We start from the raw sequence: 8,663 nt of genomic DNA, 5'->3' as shown, positions 1-8,663 counted from the left end.
AATCGCGAAAATATACTTTTTAATCTATTTTTATTGAACAAACATACATAATCAAAGTACAGATATAGCGGCCCACTCAAGTTGGAGCAACTTATATTGGCACCGATATTAAAACAAAATGAAAATAGTACATAATTGACGTGAAAGATAGAAAGATGAATAGAAACAAAAGTAACGACAATCAAATAGGTATTGAGTGGTAGAAGCGCAAGTCCTAATTCCCCTCCCTCAGTGATTTAGGTAGGACACAGAAAAAGCATAAATTTGAAGCGAATGGTTTATGATGGTGAAAAACGGTCTGTTTGTACAATGTAATTTTGGGTTGAGCACATAATCATACAATTTGTGGAATAATTACAAAGAGAAGAACCATAGAGTAGTAAATGTGTGATTTCACCATTAGAAAGACAGTAAATATGTCCTTCAGTCCTTGAAAGATTGCCGAAGAGAATAAGACGAGGATTACTGCTTTAAAGCCCTGGTCACAAAGCGCGTACGATTCCTTGCGATTCCTTGCGATGCGCAGTATGAGCGCAGTGCGTCGTAAGTCGGGGGAGAATCGGAAGCAATGGTTTAAATATATAAAGCCGTGGTCACAAAGCGCGTAGAGCATCGTACGATGAGGTCATAAGAGCGTACCTGCGTCAATCGCAGTAAATCACAGTAAATCGGGGAGCATCCTATGACGAAAAATAGAGCTGAAATGGATTTTGAACATGTTCAAAATTTCGCTATCGTCGTAAGATTTTATTCACCCCCATAGCAGACTTCATTACGGCAATTTTTGTCTACTGATGAGGTTATAGACTTATGAATTTTTAGCATGTTGTGATGGTTTCAGTTTTCCCTGATATTGTCGATTTTGACGAAAAGGGAAAATATATCAGTCGCAACTGCCACAGTCGCAACCAGAGAACAGCGCGCCCCGCACAGGTGATGCAGACAATTGTTTGATCGCTTCATGCACGTGAGTTTATAATTAGATCAAATCTCAGCTCTCGTCGGTCTTGGGCCAGTTTACCATAATCGTAATAACCATGGGGACAACTCGAACATAAAGGCAGGCTCTATGAGTCTATTTTTGTATGATGGCATCTTTTTGTTGATAGCATATCATGAATGAATGAATGAATGAAGACCTTTATTGCACATTCATACCCACTGGGTTCAGTACAGGTCACAATAAATGATAAAAAAACATGATATAATGATATAACTCGGAATCTACACTACTCAAGAATCGTATTCTACTGCGAACATTCGGCTTCTTCTCGTTTCTTTGTGATATTGAAAATGTAAAAACAGATATGCTTTATAAGTAAAGATTTGTCTAGATTCATAAGGAATATAAATTTGTCTAAATTACTTAGTTGTATGAAGAGGGGGAACATGGATTCTATTAGTCTGCAGAGTTCAGCTCTCTCTTTGTTGTACAAACTACATTCTACTACAAAATGAAGTTCGTCTTCTGCAGTCGTGGCGAAATTAATTCATTTTTACAGTTAAAGATATTATAGGAAGGTATTCAACAGCTATGTTCACATTTTGTTGGTTAAAGAAGCACAAAAGCGGTCAGACGGCTATACAGAAGAGACACAAGTGAAAAATCGTGCGACGCTGGAAAGATTTTGAACATCAACCGATGCGTTGCGATGGCTGATTTTGCTTACGATTTTGCTGCGATTTACTGCGCTCATCGTACGATATGCGGAATAGGCCATCGCAAGAAATCGTACGCGCTTTGTGACCGGGGCTTTAACGGTGCACACCCCAGTTTATTTGGGGTCTCAATTCGAGGCTGCGCACCCTCAAGTCGAGAGGCCGTCTCTTCCAGGAAATACATCTGAAGCAGAAAAGCCGTGTATGGGAATGAAGGGTATCCCTCCAGCTTTAAGAGCAACCGGGTTTCAGTTTCTTCGCCCTCTCTACTTTTCGTCATTTTGGGGAGAGAAAAGTTTTTTCACAAAAAAAATATGCAAAAAAAATTGGAATTTTGACGTGGAATTAAACCCATCACCTATAGTTAAGTCGCGGAAATGACTGATATTGTCGGAAAGAGAATACCACTAGGTATAATCCAGCCAAAAATAAAGAAAATCGTAACACTGGGATTTTTACAATAACCCAACGCGCGATGCATAGAAACACGGCTCGCAGAACGCATGGACGGTGAATCTGGGTCAACGGGGCGAATAAATTCCAGCGCGTAGTAAAACAAGGAAGTGAGACTCGGGCCCAAAATCGATTTTCACCCAAAACACGTAACTTCTTACGCTTTTCAGCCATGCCAGCATTAAATGCCATTTCGCAGCAGATTATCCATGATAGGACTTTTCGTACTTGCGAAATATGGCCTCTTGAACAGGACGGATTATCAGTGAATGTACATTATGCCAATTTGCGGAAATAGTACAACATATTGGCCCTAAACAAGATAAAAGCTCCTTGCCCTAAAGGACGGTCTTCCTATCTATTACCCATGTAAAATTGCACAAGGTTGACATAATCACAAATACGATTTTCAAGTTAGGGCATGATTTGAATGAGCCTATTGACTTTTTAGTGCCGCTCTAGTGTTTTCGTCATACATCGACTTGACTTGACTAACTAGCACTGCATCGAATCGTTACTGTTCAGGCTATCATTACCTCTACTTGACCAAGGTCTAATATCATCCGTGTACGCATAGGTTTATAGAAGAAGTTACCGGTACTTTGTGTGAGCAGCAGCAGATGTTGGAGAACTTTCGTGACGACGGCCCGGGTGAACACAGTGATCAAACGCAACAGTTCAAGATGGCAAAGGTATAAACTTGCACATTCGTTTTGGAAGTTGTCTGTGTAAATTTCAGTTTGTATATATATATATATATATATATATATATATATATATATATATATATATATATATATATATATATATATATATATATATGCTGTGCACTGTGCTAAATGGCCGGGGGATATGACATCAAAGGAAAGAATAATAATTCTACTCAATGGAAAACTTACTAATAGTGATGCGATTCACGAGGCAGTAGTGGCTTTAATAACCCTTTAATGTTCTCCCCTTAAACTAGGTAGACCACTAGAGGTTTTCACATATTACGCTTCAACATGTTTGTCCAGCTACTCTTAGCAATTCCAAATACATTCCCAAAAGTTATTACACGACGTATTGTGTAAACGTATATTGACTTAGTTACATCCTTTATCGTGAGTACTAAAGGTCAAGTCAGCTGACAATATGTAAACTGATTGCATTGATGTTTTCTAGGAGGAGATGATACGTTTCAATCTTGAATTAATAAGCAATCTGGAGGACAAGTTGGACAGCATCAAGAAAAGCTTGGATAACAGGAATGGCGTATGTGTAAGTACATTTTCTACAACCCGGTAGTTTTTTTTATCATCCTTACGTCACTCCTCAGCCCCCGCGAATGTCTCACGTGTTCTTCAATCAGACAACGTTTGCAGGAAGGACAGAAGTCCAATTGCATTACGTTGTAGTTGGTCCATAGGGTATCCCTTATGGAAGACCCGCAGGACGTAACTGGGTTTTGTCGGTTTCTACAGAAATCAACCATGGTGGACAAACATTGCAGTCGACTTCTTGGTCGATCTTTTGGTATTTGATATTGTCGTTGTGTTTCGTTTGTTTGTTTGCATTGCATACCGGTAAACCGCCGGCGAAACACACTGGATTTGTACTGAAGAGTACAAACTGCATATTTGGAAAAGAAGTCGAACCCCCCAGATAGTTTAAATAGACATATAGATGTAAAAGAGATATGATTTCGCTTTACGTTATTTTAACGTATCCATATACATGTATTTCAATTCCACTGTATACCATTGTATACCATACCACTGTCTTGCTTTTCAATTAGCCTTTGGGTATGATCCTGCAATAAAGTTATTACATACTACATATTATTCGGACGGATTCAACTGATCCACTTGCAACGGGAATGACCCCTACTTTTTGCCTTGCCGCCAGGCAAGGCTTTACGCCAGCTTTCTTCCTTGGACGGACGGACGGACCTGTTAACCTTGCTCTTCCAAAGACCCTTTCAAAGGCCCTTCCAAATCGCCTTTCTCATGGACAAGTTTGACGGCTCAGGCAGACAATGGTACATCCCTGTTGAATTTTAAACCGTCCATTTTACGTATTTGTTTCTGTTTGCGGTCGGTTCTAAAAGCATTTAATATTTGGTTACATTGAATAAATGAAGCGTTTGTATGGTAAAATTCCAAATTCATTTGGAGTGACATAAAATCAAGTGCATTATCTCGCAACAAGAATTGCATTAGCTATTCATAAAGATGAAACAATTTCCAAATCAGGCTAATAAATTGTATGTGAATATATAAGTAGCCATGACGTCATCAAAACGTTGGAGAGGCCTTCCGAGACCGCAGCAAAACGCTAACGTGAGTTTAGGAGAGCGCCAGCTCAAAACGTCACACGAGAAGTCGCAATAGATAATATTTAGGATCATTTTGTTATATCGCTGTGGCTATTGACACACTGAGTGTGCCTATAGCCTAAACAGGCTATTGACACACCGAGATTCCAGCCAGCCAATCAGAGCTTGTAACATGGCCTTTCCCGACATTATTTTGCCAGGCTCTCGTCTCATTACAAACTTTTCACATAAGTAACAGTTGTTTAGACATTTTTCGGAGGATTAGACATTAGAATCTTTGAATCTTGGAATGAACGGACGTATTCAAGTTATGCCTTAGATTTGGATACCTGTTAATACAAGTTGGTACTGTGAATGTTAGCATGGCGTAGTGGTTAGCGTGATTAGTCGCCACACTGCCGACCCCGGTTCGAACCCGCCTAGTGAAAGTTTTTTTTTTTCAATTGTCCTTTTACCTTTTTATAACATCCATTTGATATAAGAATATTTTCGTCATGCGACCAGAACCATGAAAACCCACCTTTGGGACTTTTTGGTCTGCATTTTCAAGAGTGCATGTTTAGGTAACAGTTACGTTTATTTTTTTCAGCCGCAGAATCCACCCGCTACGTTCTTATTTTGGACGGTACACTTATTATTTCTTTTAAATTGGACCAGGGACCCCTGAAATAATAAAATGTGGGGTTTTCCAAGGATAAAAGCTCCTTGGGTTTTCTAACCATAATTCTGCGGTATTTTTGCTCAAAATTCACGCCGTCGAAGCATATATTTCCGCGCCGCTATGTCATCCAAACATATCGGTTGATCTCGCTATGACGCTACAAAGTTCTTTCAAAATAATGAAAGTAAAACAACAACTATAACTTCGCTTCACTTGTGATATCAGTTTTGAGGCCGCAAATTCTCCCTAACGGCAGGAATTCGTCGGCAAACACAGCTGAAAACGTGTTCCAACATGGTCACATGCGGTGTTTGCATGGTACTAAATATAGTTAGCTCATTTGCATACTTGTGACTGGCTACATGCGGCCTATACCGTAAACACGTGAAAAAGATCGTATTTTGGGTTGATGATGGGCACAGAATGCCATTTGTATTTTCAGAGTGTTGCCTTTCAAATATAATCGTAAGATTTTCTCATTTTCGTGGTTTCTAGTGTCAAAATTTTAATAATACGTATTTAGCAGACAAGCAAATTATCCTTACTGCACGCCAAGGCACAGCATTTTGCCTTGCCGGGCTTGAAGTGCCGACCTACCTTTTCCTGACGATATTCCTACCACGCGGCAAGGCACAGCTTTTTTAAAAAGATTTCTTGTTTCGATAAATGCGGCGGGTTCTTTAACGTGCTCGAGGTGTGGCTCTCCTCAAACACGGGACCTCCATTTAACGTTCTGATGTGTTGCTAATAACATACTAGTACTGTCTCCAGATTGCTACCGTAATCTGATGGGTATTTTTCTACAACATTTGCCGACAGGTCCCGTGTTGCGAATGTTGCGTGGTCTGCTGCAGCGGTCTGTGGTACTGGAAGTCTGGGCACAAGTGGTACAGCCTGAGTGGCAAGGGCGCGGGTTGGGTGGTACTCCTACTTATTCTGCACGCGGTTACTTTTCTGCTCATCGTCCTGTGCTTGGAGTGCAGACAGGGGAAGGTTGGTCCAGAAGGCCAGCAACACAACGTCAACTTCTGTGTACGCTGTTGTGAACGCGCCATCTGCTGTCCACGCAATTCACCAGCACCCAACACCGGCACGGCGGGTACCAACACCGGCACCGCGGCAATTAACACCGGCACCGCTGCTCCCAATACCGGGACTGGGGGACCGAACACCGGCACAGCGGGTACCAACACCGGCACCGCTGCTCCCAATACCGGGACTTGGGGACCGAATACCAGCACCGCGGGACTCAACACCGGGACTGGGGGACCGAACACCAGCACCGCGGGACCCAACCCAGCACCGGCACCTCGGGACCCAACATCGGGACTGGGGGACCGAACATCTGGACTGGGGAGCCCAGTATAAATGCACTGATTTGGTTCAAGTTCAATGTCTATTCTTGCGTGAGATAAGGAAGCATGTTACCCAACCAAAGACGACAGTCTCAATTTCCGATGGCTAAGGACGCAAGAAATTTTGGCTACCCTGAGAAATCTCGCAATTCCTAACACTGAAACATGTTTTTACTCTTGAAGTAGAGCATCGGCTCCGACTGTTTTCACGTGTTTTTAGGCTTTTTTGTTGGGCTTTCTATTCTGTACAGTTTTCTTTATTTTATTTTATTTTTTTTATTTATTTTTTTATTTATTTATTCGCACACAAGTATTACATTAAAACACAAAACGAAAACAATGGATAAAACAGGTGCAGGAGGAGGGAAAAAGCTTGTGAAGCTTATACTTAGCCCTCCTCCTTTAAACTAAACAAAATTGATTATGATATATAATAGTAAAGTAAAGTAATACATAGAATAATAATGATACAATAAGGATAAACAAGTAATTAATGGTATGAATTAACAATGAATGATAAAGTAATGTAATATGAGAAAATGAATGATGCAATAAGGATAAACAAGTAATTAATGGTTTGACTTAACAATAAATAATAAATCAGCATAATACTTAGAAAATGATAACAGTGCAATAAGGATAATCAAATAACGGAATGAATTAAGATAATATGATTAAAAAGAAGAAAAAATGGTTTTATTGTTGATGGATAGCGTCATATCAGTTGTTTGATCTATCATTGATCTGACTATCCAACCTTCAGGACTCATCTGAGATTGTTTCCGTAAGTTTTACTTTCTATACAACTATATTTTTACCGCGTATTTCGAACATGTGTGCGTCCATGTTCGTTGTTACTCTATAGGATACCAAAACACTTTGTACATATCTGTGCTCTTTTGTCTTTCCCTGCAAATTGATACAAATGATGGTCTTAGGTTTTATCAGCCATGTAAAGGATACATACATTTAGGAGACTCAATGTAGACAAAATAGCTCAGTGTGTTTTGCTGGTTATTGCTTCCGTTGTTTTTACCTTCGTGGCAAGGTTATGTTTTGAGTCGAGACCTGATGTCAAGTGCCAGGTTCATGATTTTTGTGTAGTGGATACGTCTTTGGGCAGGGAGCAAGTCGTGTAAGTTTTGGTCCCCTGGCGACTTGTTTTGAACTGCAGTGGTCGATTTTGTTGTTGGAAGCTGGGGATTTAGGGCGCTGTATCTCAAGAACGGATGGTGCGAGCACAACGATTTTTGATACGTGGGTTGGGGATGGTGGCTTGACACTCAGGTTTGATTTTGGGCCTCCTGGCGCTTGAACTTGACATTGCAGGTGGCATTTTTTGTGTTTTGGGGGCACTTTTGGCGCTGTGTCCGGAACGATACACGCCATTGCGACGATTTTTGGTGCATAGGTGGGGAGCTGTTGCATGTTGCCTAGGATTGACTTTGGGTCTTGTCGCGTTTGAACTTGACGCGGCAGGTCGAATTTTTTGTCCGGGAGGGGGTTTTCCGGAGTTATATCTTCTGAACGGTTGGTGCGGGCGCGATGATATTTGGCACATGTGTTTGCGGTGGCTGAATAATTCTCAATTTTGATTTTGGCACCCTTGGTGCTTGAACTTGACATTCCAGGTTACCTTTTGTGCGGGCACGGCGCGTGCGCTGTATCTCCGGAACACAAGGTGCCATCGTGTTGCTATTTGTTACGTGGGTTGTTGCTGATGTCCTGGTGGTCAGGTTTGATTTTGGGCCTCCTAGTGCTTGAACTTGATACTGTAGGTTGACCCTGTTTTTGTGTGGTTGGGGCATCCCCCCAATATCTGCTTGGTTGTAAAAACAGGTGACGCTTGGGTTTGGGTTAAGCTTAGTGTAGAACCGTCATCTGTTTTTTTTACTGGCTTCTGCCACCTTCAATGTATCAGGTTACTTTGTATCAACAGTGTTTCCAGCCAGATGATGTACTAGTTCAGTTCAGTTTGTACTAGTATCTATTGCTGTTAGGTAGAATTTGAGTTTGCTTCTTAGTCTTTGTGGTGTTTTGAGAGCTGTGTAGTACTGAGTTTAAAGTACTGGTACAAGTTCCTTTACCCTGTTTGGCAATCAGAAGAAGATACAACTTTCTAAAGTGGAGGAGAAATGTATAGAGCTTGAGTGTAAGAGAAAGCGTATATTATCTTCCTGTGTTTCTTGTTGTTTCTTTGGGGATGCCATTTCCGTAT

The sequence above is a fragment of the Branchiostoma floridae genome, chromosome 11 (assembly GCF_000003815.2).
Source record: "Branchiostoma floridae strain S238N-H82 chromosome 11, Bfl_VNyyK, whole genome shotgun sequence".
Classification (NCBI taxonomy): Eukaryota; Metazoa; Chordata; class Leptocardii; order Amphioxiformes; family Branchiostomatidae; genus Branchiostoma; species Branchiostoma floridae.
Note: the sequence above shows the minus strand (reverse complement) of the source record.